Source organism: Zalophus californianus, chromosome 8 (genome assembly GCF_009762305.2).
Source record: "Zalophus californianus isolate mZalCal1 chromosome 8, mZalCal1.pri.v2, whole genome shotgun sequence".
Taxonomy (NCBI): Eukaryota; Metazoa; Chordata; class Mammalia; order Carnivora; family Otariidae; genus Zalophus; species Zalophus californianus.
The window spans coordinates 16,508,078-16,522,203 of NC_045602.1; the positions used below are offsets into that span (position 1 = coordinate 16,508,078).

Here is a 14,126-nt window from a genome sequence, read left to right on the forward strand (position 1 = left end):
GGCTGGGAAGGGATAATAGGCACCTTCCAGGAGAGGTTCTCGTGCTTAGCTGCTAGAGAAGAGATACCCAGGGAGATTTCTAAAAACTGGTGCTGGGGCTTGTGGCCCAGAGTCTGACTTAATTGGCCTGGGTGGGCCGGGGTTGATAGAGCTTGCGAAGGTCGGTGAGGTTAAGATGGGGTGGGGAGAAAGAACCTATCCCACAAAGCAGGGGCCCCTTCTCGACGACTTATTCCTGTAGCTCTGCAGCCATCCCAGGGGAAACGCAGCACTCCCTCGGGGGCCCCCAGAAGCCCAGGTGGCAGGTGGGTGGGTGTAGGAGGGGGCATCTGTCTCTCCGTGTTCCTAATTCACCGTCTCCTTCCTATGGTTCAATGAGGAGAGCTGGTGCAGCTCTTATTACATATATGCTCATCATTTTCCCATACAGACTCCCAACACCCAAAGGCTGGTTTCCCAATATGTACAAGCTCTTGAACCCTCTTTCACCAGAGATACCACAGCCCTCTAATTCTCGCATGTCCATACAAATGTGGTCAAAGCCAGACTCACTGAAACACACATATTTACAAACATCTCGTCAATAACTGAAGGGTCTGGGATTTTCTCTACTAGCCTGCGAGCGGGTTAACCCGTCCTGGTTTTGTGGATGCGGGCAGAAAACACAAGCTTCCCGAGTCAGGGAGGCAGGACAGTTTATTTCTGACAACAATCACAGTCGCCAGAGTCACAGTACTTTAGTGCCAGTTCTGAACCCTAGTTCCCCCAGGGTGACGCGAAGAGGATCAGGTGACACCCCACATACAACGGGTTGCACTAGAGGGAGGAACTCCAAGCTTAGGACACCTGCCTGTTACAGTAACTACGAAATGTGTCTGCCCTTTGCTCAGGAGGGAGATGCAAAGTCTATCTACCAAGGCTGTTTGCTCTACAACATCCTTGAAAAGATAAAATGGGGGGCTCCTGGGTGGCCCAGTGAGTTGAGTGTTGGACTCCTGGTTTTCTGCTGAGGTCATGATCGCGGGGTTGTGGGATGGAGCCCTGCATGGGGCTCTGCGCTCAGCAGGGAGTCTGCTTGAGATTGTTCTCTCTCTCTCCCTCTCCCTTATGCCCCTCCCCCCTAAAATAAATAAATAAATATATAAATCTTAAAGAAAAAAGAAAAGAATAGATAATCCAGAACAAAGGGTATTGGCGCTCACTTTGCAAGATGTGCATAAACCTGAGATCTGGGGCGAATGGTCTCCTGCCACTTAGGTCCTCAGATATGCATCCCTATAGTCTGATACACCCCCAGTACACATTCACACAAGCATGAACTCACTTCAGTGTGCCTAGAAGTCCACACAGCGTCCTACCAGCCACAAAGCTTAGGAAGTGTCTGGGCAGGAGGGTTCAGGATAGCACCTTTCTTCCTTGTAAAACTGAGAATGCCTAGCTTGAGGCCTCCGACTGGAATCCGTTCTCCACATTTACTTCAAAGTGGCCCAGAAATCTTTTTTTTTTTAATTTTTTTTTTAATTTGAGACAGAGAGAGAGAGAGAGTACAAGCAGGGAGGAGAGTCAGAGAGAGAGAGGGAGAAGCAGACTCCCTGATGAGCAGGGAGCCCAAAACGGGGCTTGATCCCAGGACCCCGGGATCATGACCTGAGCCGAAGGCAGGAACGACTGAGCCACCCAGGTGCCCCTCTTTCTTTAAGATTTTATTTATTTGAGAGAGAGAGGGAGCCAGAGAGAGCATGAGTGGAGGGGAGAGGCAGAGGGAGAAGCAGACTCTCCACTAAGCAGGGAGCCCGATGCAGGACTCAATCCCAGGACCCTGGGATCACGACCTGAGCCGAAGGCAGACGCTCAACCGACTGAGCCACCCAGGGGTCCCCTGTCATTTGTTTTCTTGGCTTTCTCACCATTCTAGGCTAGGAGCTGCTCTAAACCAAGGCCCTTCTTGAACTCGCTTGTCCCCTCTACCCTCCCCACTCCCTGCCACACACAGCTCCAGGTAGAAACCCCAGGACCGTGACCCCTCCTCTCTCCACCAACACACACAGCAGCACTAGGGAACTTTCTCAGCTTCCTCCTGTGATTTCAAAAGATGCTGATCGCTGTCAGCTGCATTAATGAATCACAGCCCAAGAGGCGCCAACCTTCCTAAAAATATCTGAGAACCCTCAGTACAGAGAGAGGCTGCAAAGGCGTGTGCATCCCTGACGGAGCCAGCCTGCCCTGCCCCGACTGCCCAGGCCATCCCCACCTGCTCTGAGCCCCACAAGCCTGAATTGGTAGGTGCAGAGCCACCTCCAAGAGAGCCTTCATTCACCCCCACATTATAGGGGGGGAAACTGAGGCCCAGAGGGGGGAGGATCCGAGGCTGAGGCCTCTTGGTTCCCAGTGAAGGGCCCTGCAGGGTGCTGCTTCTGTGGCCAGCAGCCGGCTGGGGCTGGGGAGGAAGAAAGCTCCTCTGTCTAGGGTCCCGGCTGGGCTGGCCCTTGGTTGCAATGGGGCCCCGGCCACCCCACGGATCAAGTAAAGAGTTCACCAGGCAGAAACAGTTCACCAGGGACAGGGGGGGTTGGGGGGGAAGGCGAACAAAGCCATGATGAAGCTCTCTTCCTATAGCAGGTTCATGCTTCTCAAGCAGGGGAGACTAGGATTGACCCCCAAGATAGAGAGTGGCAGGGGATAGACTTAGTTCTGCTCTAGAAAGAGCGGAGTCCATTCTTTTGAGATTCCTGCGCTGGATTCTTCTTAGCACTCCCCGACCCCCCACCCCCCCACCCCCGACTCCCATCATAGAACCCTGATGGGTCTCACTGGCAGCTCCAGCCTTGCTTCTGCATGGTTGGTCCCCCTCAGGACCAGTAGCAGCTGCACCTGGGAGCTTGCTGTAAATGCAGAGCCTCAGGCCCTGCCCTGGACCAGCTGGATCCGATCCTCAGGGCATTCTTACGCCCATCAGGGTTCTGGAAGCTCTAAGCAGCAGGCCTTACCGGGCAGTGACTCACCTGGCAGGGGACACCTGTGGGTAATTGCACACAAACGGTGTGATTGATTGGGGTGTGTGTGTTGGGATAGGAAAAGCTGGGGCCCGAAGATGGCAAATCCATGTGAAGAGTAGAAACTGCTACCCAGCTCCTCTGGAGAAATGAGGTTCATAGGATGATTCAATCTGGGAAAATAAGGCGTGAGAGATTTTGTCCTGCCCTTTTTTTTAAGGCCAGGAGCTCCTCTGCAGTCCCTCTCACAGCTGCTCTCCAGGCCTAGCCCGGGCTCCCAGCCTGACGGGGAGCTCACCACTACTCAGGCGGTCCATCGGAGGGGGACAGCTGTGGGCCTGGTGAGGCCCCCCTGACAGGGAGCAGAGCTGGCCTGCTCTCCAGCCCTCGGTCCCACTGGGGCTGCTGGTAACCAGGCCTGTCCCTCCGTTGATCCTCGGCACTCCACCACTTTGCTCTTTCTCTAGTTCCAGAAATAGTCTATCTGTGCGTGGAGAGTCTTTTTCCCCACTGTGCGTGGAGGCTTCCACAGAGGCAGAACGTGGGCTGCTGGGGCTTACAGCACTGGTCTCATTCTTCCCTCCTTCTGGCCACCGGACAAGGGGGCACCAGGCAGCCTTGGGGCAACCAGAGGCACGGGGAGGTGGCACCACCCCGGGTCTTTGGAAATGGCAGATGGGGGTGGTTGGCTTGTACAACATCACCCACTGCTATGGGCAGGGCCCCAGGAACCCCAGTGAGCCCTGTTAAAGACAGCAGACGTGCGGGGCACTGGGCTCCCCAGTGTGCACTCTCCATGGGGCTCCTGTTCCTGACCTCCGGACACCTCCGACTGCCCAGAGGCCTTAAACTCGTACCTTCTAGAGCTGAACTCATCCTCCCCTGCCCTGCACCGGGCTGTGTCTCATCCTTCTGAGTGGTGCCACTGGTACCCAGAGTCCAAGCCACAACCTAGGGGCCACCTTCGGCTCCCCCCTCCTCCTCCCCCCTCCTCATCTCCTCCATGCCTCCTATGGAGTTCCACGAATTCTGGGATGGGTTCTGCTAATTCCATCTCCTTCAGATCTCTCTTCTATTTTCTCTTCCCTGCTCCATTGCTAGTGACCCTGTCTAAGCCCTTGAACTTTTTACCTGTTGCCTCTTAATTGGTCCTATACGCCTAGTCTCTCCTACAGTCTACCATCCAAACGAATGGTGGAGTGATCTTTCTGAAACATAAACACTATCACAGAAACCTGCTCGTCTGCAATTCTTCAAACCCCAGGCCTGTGGCACCAAATTCAGTCTCTTTAGTGGGGCCCACAAGTCTCTCAGGGTTTGGGGGGGTCGAGGGGGCACTATGGGCTTTGAGGCCAGACCTGCTAGGGCCCAAATCTTAGGGTTCTCTGCAGCCCTTCCTCACCCCTCTCCCCACCCTTCTTTCTCCCCTCCAGGAAGAAGGCACCCCTGCCTTTGAAATCTCTTCTGCTCCCCCAGAAACTTCCCTGTCCCACACACTGGTAACTCTTGCCATTGTTAAGGATCAGGTCCCCAAATCCTTTTTGAGTCTTGCAAAGTTCTCAGCTATGGAGTTAGAGGTCGATGGGGGTCCCCCCCCTACTCACTGCTGCACTGTGGAGTGGAAGCACGGGCTCTGTCCCAGGGTCCTCTGGCTTCCTGGAGGAAGCAGACAACAGTGTTTCTGAGATGTAGCTGGTTCTCCTCTAACTTTTATTTATTTTTATTATTAGTACTTTTTTTCTCCTCTAGGTTTTAAAAGTCAAACCAATTTCCCTGTGTTTGGTCTGCTCGGGCTTCCATAACAAAATACCACAGACTGCATGGCTTGGCCACGGTTTATTTCCTCACAGTTTTGCAGGCCCCGAACAAGGTCTGGCAGGGCCGGTTTCTGGTAAGGGCCCTCTTCCCAGCTAGCAGATACTCACTTTCTCGCTGTGTCCTCAAGTGGTGGAGAGAGAGAGCCAGCGAGTTCTCTGGTGTCTCTTCATATAAGGACACTAATCCTGTTAGATCAGGGCTCCACCCCTATGATTTCATTTAACCTTGATTACTTACAATGGTGAATGCTGCATATGGTCTCTACCCTAAGTCCACTGTGCACTTGAGTGTGTTGTAGGCCGTGTGTCCGTTGCGGTACACAGCCCGCCATGTGTCCGTTCTCAGTTGGCCAATCTCTACAGCTACATCCGATAACTAGTTGTGGACACATGGCTCGGCTCTCGTACCGCCGAGCTTAGCATTCACACCGGGCTGCCTCCTGAGATTCCACGGACCGGTCAGTCCAGAGAGCTGTAGCATCCAGGGGCTGGTGGAGAGAGAGGCAGGGCCAGGGCCCAGGCGCATGGTGGCAGCGCTATGCGGGGGAGAAAACATTGGCCTCAGAGCCCAGGGACATTGTTCTGGTCCCACCCTGTCCCTGATTCAGGCAGGTTCTGATCTCTCTCTGAACCTTTTCCCTGTTTACACAACGTCAACCCCCATGGGCCCTCTGAGCTGGGTCACTCTAGAGCTGTGCTGACCAATGGAAACCTGTGGTTATTTAACCGGCCTGCCACTCCCCCTGCTTGTGCTCTCTCTCTCTGTCAAATAAGTAAATAAAATCTTAAAAAAATTTTTTTATTTACTTATTTGAGAGAGAGAGAGATTGAGAGAAAGAGTGGGAGGAGGGGCAGAGGGAGAAGCAGACTCCCCGCCGAGCAGGGAGCACAATGCGGGGCTCGATCCCAGGATCCTGGGATCATGACCTGAGCCGAAGGCAGACGCTCAACCCACTGAGTCACCCAGGTGCCTGGAATCACCTGGATTCTTATTAAGGTGCAGACTTGGCCTCCGAGGCTGGTGGTGGGGCAGGTTCTGCATCTCCGACAAGGGGCTGGGCTAAGCCCAGCACCTGGAGCAGCAAAGACCTATGGTCCTGCTCTGCATGGTCGGGGTGCCGCCGCATCAGCACCAGCCCCAGTGGGAATGGCTGGCAGATGCAGAGTCTTGGGCCCCACCCTGGACCTGCTCGCTCAGAAGCTCTGGGGGTTGGGCCCAGGAATCTGTGTATCCCCTGGCCCTCCAGATCAGTCAGATGCACATTTCAGTTTGAGACCTCTGATCTAGAAGGCTGAGTCCATCAGGGGTTCCATGAAATAGTTGCTGAAGTTCAACATGCCCTGCTTTGTCCAAACTCGCTACCCTGAAGCAAAGACACGGAGCCTTTGTCCTGTCCATCAGAGCTCCATTCTGCTCTCTGGGCGCTCAGGACAGGGTTGGCAGCAGGTCCAGCCTCTGCCCACGCCTTATCCGGCCTTGAGCTCACTCTGCATCTGGAGCTCCCCTCTCCTCCCAGCAGCAGCCAAGGCTCTCTGGGGGGGAGTACAGGGCTACAGTGTCCAGCCACGGATAGGTGCTCACTTTTGAAGCTTTACCCCAGAGGGAGGGCCAGTCTCTCCCACCAGCTCAGCCGGCCAACAGAGAGTCCTCAGCGCCAGATGCTTGAAGTGGAGGCAAGGGCACAGGCAGCTCAGGATCCTGAACACTAGTGGCCTGCAAATATTGCACGCTCCCCTGTGGCGCACATCTCTTGGCTGCCTTCCCTGGCCCGCAGCTTGCTCTCAGCCCTGCCACAACTGGCCCTCCACCAGGCCGCCCAGACGTTTCCAAGGCCACTGCGCCCTGCCACTCCTGTTTCACTTGACACACGGTCTAGGGATCCCTCCAAGCACCCTGGCCCCTGCCAGCCCCATCTCCACAATTACTGATCTTGGCAGAGGGTACCTCTCTGCCCATACCAGGCCTGACCCAGGGGTGCTCAGGAGGCTGCCTCTGGGGCTTGACCCCTGCAGACATCTGCAGCCTGAGGCACACCCGGAAAGGGCAGCAGTGGGCACCTGCTCCCTGCCATAGGCAGGCCAGCTATGCCCTGTGGGACACTCCCGGCATGCCCTGCAGCTGTTATGGTGCTAGAAGATAAACGTAGGACCTCTGACCCTGCTCCACCCACGCTGAGCAAGACCCTCCCGGGACAAGCCAAGGCCACAAAGTAGGCCAGAGCAGGAAGTTCTGTCCCTCTTCTCAGGATACAGAGAGAGAAAGGGCAGCCCAGAGAGAGCCAGAGACCCGCTGGGGCCACACAGCACTCTGGATGCTGAGCCAGGCTTGAGCTGAGCCAGGCTCACAGGCCGAGGCTTTTATGGGAACAGCCATCACCTGTAGACAGAAGCTCTGGGCTAGCAATTTCCCAGGCATTGCCACTCAGCGCCGTGGTTATGAGGATCCTATTTTCCTAATGAAGAAAGAGCTTAATGAGCTTGTCAAGGTTATGCGGCTAGTACATCTCCTCTAGGAGCTCTGAGGACTCAGGGCTGGACATGACCCGTTGCCCAGGACAGCGACACTCAGCCGCTCTGCCCCGCCCACCACTGACCGGAAGCTCCCCCTTACGGAGCCCTTCCTGAGGTGGCCGGACTTATTCTCTCTGTGGTTGAGTTGAAGCTGTTTCCCCGTGACAACTATGTGCCCCTCACTCTTCATGGCCCCTCTCCCTCTCAGAGCCTCCCGACATCATGGGATTCACAGTGATGGGGTGTATGTGCCAGAAACCACCTCTCAATTGCATTATCCAGCGAGTATTACTAGCCCATTTCACAGATGAGAAAAGCTAAGATTTGGAGAGCTGACATCGCTGGGGGAAGGCCACCTCCTTAGTAAGCAGTGGTGTTGGGATTCAAACCCATGTGGGTGACCCCTGGGTTTGAGTTTTCAAAACAGGCCAAACTGCATCCCATTTAAGGTGCTACTTCTGGAATGAGGGGCAGAAGCTTGGAGCCCTCAACCCGATCCCTACTGGACTGCCTGAGGGCAGCCTTGAACCACGTTGGGCAGGCAGGGCCTGGCAAGGGCTGTGTGCCTACAGGGCAGTAGGGGGCACCCGCAGGGCACTAGCCCTCGGACCTCTGCCCTGCCCCCCACCCCAGCTGCTCAGCTGGGCCAGACAGTGGGGCCCCCCTAAGGAAGGCAGGCAGTGCTCACAGCCAAACAAAGGGGTCTGCAGTCAGACACTTCCTCACTGCACAAAGCCCTACTTCCACCCCAGACACAGACCTCGGCCACAAGGACCCCAAAGAATGCCTGGAATGTCGTGCGCCCAGACAGCCTCCTGCAGAGGGGCGTGCTGGCTTTGTGTGCAGTTTGCCTGGACAACTGACCCCAAATTAGAAAGGTCACTCCCTGACCTGTGACCCTGCCCTCTCATTCTGTCTCTGGGGGAAGTCTGGGCTTCCCTCCTGGGAACCTCAGTGTCCCTTCCATGACAGGGGGAACTGGCCCCAAGTTTGCAGCACCTTCAGGAAGGAGAAGAGGGAGAACTGACTGGGAGCTCATACGGATTGTCCCCAGGAGGCTGGACCCTACCCTGAAGACGCATCTGGGTCCCCCTCCTCCCCAGTGTGGAGGCTCCCTGGGCAGTGGCCCATCCAGCCCCCACCTCCCCTGTTCCCCCAGGCCCCACACACACACCCGCCGGGAGCCCTGACAGTCCTAGGAGCAGATGTGAATCCCGCCTCACGAGCGAGCGTGTGTGCTAGCAATGGAGATGGACAATAAGGCCAAACCTCATTGTGAGGCGTGCTTCGGAGAAAGAGAGGGTGGTGCTGGGTAGTGGGAAGCGATCTCAGTCAGTGTGGTCAGGAGGTTTGAAAAAGAGAAGTTTGAGTGAAGAGTTGAAGGAGGTGAGCCTTTTGGGGGGAAGAGCATTCCAGAAAAAAGGAAGCAAGTACGAAGTCCTGCTTGTTCAGGGCACAGCAAGAAGAGCGATGTCGGCAAGGGGAGGCTCCTAGGAGCCAAGTCCAAGGGTGATGGGGGGCAGAGCGAGGGCTGGGCCATTGCCAGGTCTCAGTGCTTATTCTGGCTAAGATGGGTGCCCTTTGGGGGTTTTGAGCAGAGGGGCGCCAGGATTTAACACGGCCCTCTGCTGCCCATGCAGACCAGACTGGGGGTGGAGGCAGGAGTCACCCGAGGAGGCTCCCAGGCCCAGTGGTGGCCTGGCCAGCCTGCACACATCTCTGCCTGTCCCACGGCAGCCTGTGCCCAGGGCCCGGGGTTTTGCAGTTGCCAAGTATACATCCATTCTACACTCAGTGGACAAAGCTCTGGGCTGGAGCACAGGATGGGACTCATGGCCACAGGACACTGTGCCTCTCCCATAGAGCCCCCTACTGATGGGGAAGCAGGCCCAGGCAGCCTCTCCTAGTTCTGAGCCCCAGAGCTCAGGGTTGAGACCTCCCTGTGGGCACACCACACCCTCTCTACATCTGGCTCAGCGCCTGCCTGCCGTCCAAGAGGCCTTCTTGCTGCTCTAAAACTCGGCCCTGAGTCTGGCCTGTGACCCAAGGACCCCAGCGCCCACCTCCAAAGGGCACAGGCAGAGCTGGTCCGGTAGTTGGGAGAGGGACCCCCCTTGGGGTCAGCAGAGTCAGGGGGGGCCCTCAGGGACCCAGTGGGGCCAGAAGTGGCAATGTTGGTGGGGTTCTTGGTAAACTGAGAGTCAGGGCCCAGCCCAGCGCACCCAGGCCAGCTGGGCCTTGCCCAAGGTGGCAGAATGAGTGAACATGCAAAGGAGCGAGAAAGGGGGCCGGTGTCCACCCTACCCCAAAAGCCAGAGACACATTTTCAGCTTGCCTGTGACTCACTCTTCCTTAGCAGAAACCTGTTTTTTCCTTCAAACTCACAGACTTCCACCTTCAGACAATAATGTGTTCTCAGGAAGTTACAAGTTTTGTTTTTCTGTGCAAGCTGCCGGGGGTGGTGTTTGTTTTTGAAACGTTTTATTGTTATGGGGTCTGTGGGCCATGCTGGCCCCCAGACCAAGCTGACCCCTAAATAGAATGGCCCTATATGGCAAATAAAAACACAGGACGTGCAGCTACATTTGAATTTCAAATGAACAAATACTTTTTTAGTCTAAGAACGTGCCATGCAATATTTGGGACATACTTAAACTAAAAAAAAAAAAAAATTATTCTTTTATCTGAAATTCAAATTTAACTTCTTTTTTACTTAGCCACCTGCCCCTCAGTCCACTGAGCATGCCACTCCTGGCCACCAGCCCCATGAGTCCCCGAGGCCCCTCCTGAGTCCACTGACCCTAGGGAGGGTCCCCCGTCTCCCAACCACTGGCTCAGCTCTGCCGGTGTCCCGGGAGGTGGGCCCTGGGGCCCTCAGGTCACAGGCCAGGCTGGGGGCTGAGCTCTGGAGCCGCCACGAAGCTCTAGCCCACGCATCCCTAAGCCTTGCCCTGCTCCCCACCTCTCTTTCTCTCCTTTCAGCAACGACGGACAAGAGGTGCTGTCCCCTGCCCCTTACAGTCTTCCTCCCTGAGGTCAGGACCCTCAACCTGGTCCTTCAGGAGGAGTTGTGCCCTGGCCCTGACCCCTGCCCTGGCTTTCTGGCCTCAACACGAGGAAGGCAAACCAAAATTGGGCCCCTTACAAGGGGGGCTGCCTCCCCCTGAAACAGTCCTGCATTGCTGCTCCCTGGGCACGAACTCCACTAGGGCTCTTGAGGCCCCAGAGCTGGGCCTCTCACCCCCAGCACTTGCCCCGAAGGGAGCACTTGAAGCGGGGGGGTGGGGGGGGGCTTCTCCCTCTTTGCTGGCTGAGATACCTGAATCTGGTATCCCACTTCCATTTGAAAGCATTACAGCCTAACTATTGAGGTACGTTTGTTTCCAACTTCATGGACCCCTAGAACAGATGAAATACCTCTCTTCTGTCCCATCACCTCCAACAGGTCACCCGCAGGTCACTGACCCTGAGCTCTTTGGCTCACTTATCTGGAAACAGCCTCTGGACACCTGCTTTCGGCAAGGCCCAGCTTGGTCTCAGGGATTTGGACATAAAGAGGCTCCACTGTGGCCTCAAGGAGCTGAGGATGGAAGGAGAGAGATGGGTACATGTCTCATCACCTTATGATGATTCCAGGCTTGCCACGGCACGAGTTTGGGGGCTACCCAAACTGAGAAAGCAGGGTGAGTTTCCCCGAGGAGGTAATGCCTGAACTGAGTCCCTAGAAGTTAGTTAAGATTCTATTGGGGAAGGAGAGAAGAAATGGCATTTCAGAAAGGGGAGCAAGGGAAGCAAAGGCCTGGAGGCTTGGGAGCGAGTAGCTCTCTGAGTGAGAGGGTTTGGGGGAGGGGAGCCCCAGACGGGCAGCAGGGCAGGCCTTGGATGCTGGCTGGGAGCTTGGATTTTACCCTAAAGAGCCGCGGGAGGGCTAGGAAGGATCGCAGAATTCAAGGAGGGACCCCTGCTCACCTGAGCCATGATAGGAGCAGCGGGGCCACTGGCGGGGGTGGGGAGGGTGTCCAGGTTCTAGAAGCAGGGACTCCATCTCCTTCATCACTCACTCCCTTGTAGCCCAGACCTTGCATGCAGCAGGGGCCCAATGTTTGCGAAGTCAACTGGGGTCTGAACAGACAGAAATCTCTGCTCCCTAAAGAAGAAAAAGACAAAAACTAGGCCTGACTCTGGAGAGAGCTCTTCCTCAGCCCTCCAGACCAGAAACCTCTTCCTCGGGCTGCACCCCTTTTCCTCAGGCCTTCCCCTTCCTCCGCTCCCTCTGTGTTTGCCCACCTCTGGACACGGGCCCCCTCCCCTCCTGGCGCGGCCTGAGCCCCGGGGTCTCCACACACTCCCAGACTCCTGGAGCCTAGGCCTGCCCCGGGGCCCCGGCCCTGTTCCCGTCGCTTCCTGCTGAACACTCCCCACATTGTTCACCTTTGTGTCCCTTTTCCTGTGCCTGCGCTCTTCTAACTTTATTGCCCTGGTTCTCTCCAGGGGTCATTTGCCAAACTCAAGACTGGCGCCACAGATTGGAGAAAACAGAGTCCCCCAAACCCCCAGGACCTCCTGCTGAGGAAGGCGGCAGAGACCCTCCCAGCCTGCTTCCTCCCCTCCGGCCCTCCCAGGCCCCATGGGCCCCTCGTCCTGGCCCGCACGGGCTTCTCTGATCCTGTCCTGGACCCACGTCCACGGGCCTTCCCAAGAGAGGCTTTCTCTGGAGGTGGCCTGTGTGTCCCAGGGGCGGAGAACCCGTGAAGTCCCTGGGTCCCCAGGCAAAGCTGGTGGCTGACCTAATGGCAGCAGGCGTCGATTCAAGAACTTGAGACGGAACCTGCCGCCTCCCTGAGGCCACCGGGACAGACCTCAAATCACTGAGTCCTGTCTGCACATCTCGTTGGTAGGCGGGCGCGGCAGAGGGGAACGGGGCTGCAGACTTGCAACCACCTCGCCAAAGCTGCGTGCCTCACTTTATTATATGTCCTCACTTTATTTCCAAGGAATTCAGGCTCCGAGGGGTTTAGGTCATCTTGTAAGGCCACAGAGCTGATAGAGCCAGGACTGGCCCCGAGATCCGGACTCCTGGGTTCACACCCAGTGCTCTTTCCTCCCTGTGTCCAGGGGTGAATTGGTCCTGAAGCTGGTTCCTTGCGGAGAAGGAGGGGGAGCGCGAGGCCCAGGGAGAGGCTGGGAAGCCTGGCTCAGGCCTGACTCTGCCACCAACTTTTTATGCAGTTCCCATCAGGCCCTTATCCGGCTCAGCTGCCTCCTTCCAGCTCCGAGCACCCAGATTTCCGGGTTGGGGCCACTTTCCTCTGACTGACGTTCTCCCCTGGATGGAACTCCTGTCAGCCTCTTCTGAGCTCTCTTCTCAACTAGGCCTTGGTTTGGGCCTTCCGTATTTGTCTCTGCATGTCCAGTTTAGCAAGAATCCTGCTAAATCAGCTCCTCCAGAATCCCCCCTCCTCGATATCTCATCACCCGCAACATCCGATGGGGTTCCCATCCCCCACCTTCCCCGGGTGACTTGTGGTCGCCCTGGCTTGCCTTCAGCAGGAATCCTGGGAGGCTCGCGTAGCCAGGATCCCCTGACCCCTGGTGTTTCCTCTTAGTAGTTTTCCATCCCTACCGAACCCTTGCTCCTTGGCTATAATTCCCTCGTTTCCCTGTAGTCAGAGTGAGCCCGGTCTCTCTCCCCCGCTGCAAAAAACCCCACTGCTGTGTTCCCTGTATCTATTGTGACAGTCCCCCTGAGTGACGTCTGCCTTACCATTCTGTAACAAGTGTCATAACAACTGTTTTTTGAAGACTTCTGTTTCTATCAGAATCTCCTCTCGCTGGCCCAAGCCACCCATGACCCAGGCCCTGGGGCTACAAAGACTCCTGATTCAGGTCTTGGTGTAGCCCTAAGGCTTTGAAATGATTTCCTCACATTCTCCTCCCTTCCATGCCTGTGATTTAGAACTCTAGGTTCCTTCCAAGGAAAGACAGGATGATGTTGTGAAAACACTGAGGACCCTTTCCTCTAACCAGTTGGAAACTGGGTGATCAGGCTCTTCCCTCTTAACGTGGGGGAGGGGAGGCTTGGGAGCCCCCACACTTGGGAGAGGGGAGACTTTGTCTTGGTGCTGCCAGCCCAGGCCCCTGGGTTTCTGCCAGCTCTGGGCCAGAGAGCCAGGCCCTGCGGTCCTGAGGAAGAAAGGCTGTCAGCTCCATGATCTTGTCTGGCCTTCCCCCCACCTCATCCTTCCCACAGAAAAGCCCTCTCCTCTTCAACCTTGAGACTCCCTGCCCCACCCACAGTGTCTTGGGTCTCTCCCGGAGGTGTGTTTTATAATTGTTCTTTCAAGGAAGACCCCAAAGCCCCGGTCTCATTCATGTTAATCCTGAAACCTACGTCATTTGGCAGGTTGTGAGTTGCCTTTTGTAGACTGAGAAATCTTAGATTTCTTAGAAATCTTAGATTCAGAGGTTCCCTAAAAAGGACTAGCTCAGGGTAGACCAGCAGTTCCGAAGGAGTGCTTCTGGAGGCTTCACCAAATCTACAACTCCCAGCAGTTCACTCAGTAAGGAGTTTTTGGCTTTCCCCTTCTTGTTCAGATATTGGCTTAAACGGTTTTTCTTTTTCTGGTCTGCAAGTTACAAAACCAAGAAATTTCCTCATAAAAATAACAATTACCAAAGCCAGTGTCCAGAGAGCCTCTAGTCAGAGCCAGTAACTTCAGGCTGCTCACTCCCACTGGAGCAAGGAGGGCTAAGGGCTTCGCTGCACTGGCCCGAGGCAGAAAGTGAGCAGGAAGAGCAGTATCAG

The 14,126-nt window shown here is 55.8% G+C and overlaps 1 protein-coding gene across 2 annotated transcripts in view; it reads right to left on the reverse strand.

The window, feature by feature from the left end:
* HS1BP3 (HCLS1 binding protein 3) overlaps nucleotides 1-14,126 on the reverse strand; it is a 93,479-nt gene that overhangs the window by 7,464 nt on the left and 71,889 nt on the right. For both annotated transcript variants that reach the window (XR_003524635.2, XR_003524634.2), the window contains exon 7: nucleotides 11,291-11,468. The gene's annotated coding sequence lies outside the window, so the exon portion shown is untranslated. The remainder of the gene's footprint in view (nucleotides 1-11,290; nucleotides 11,469-14,126) is intronic.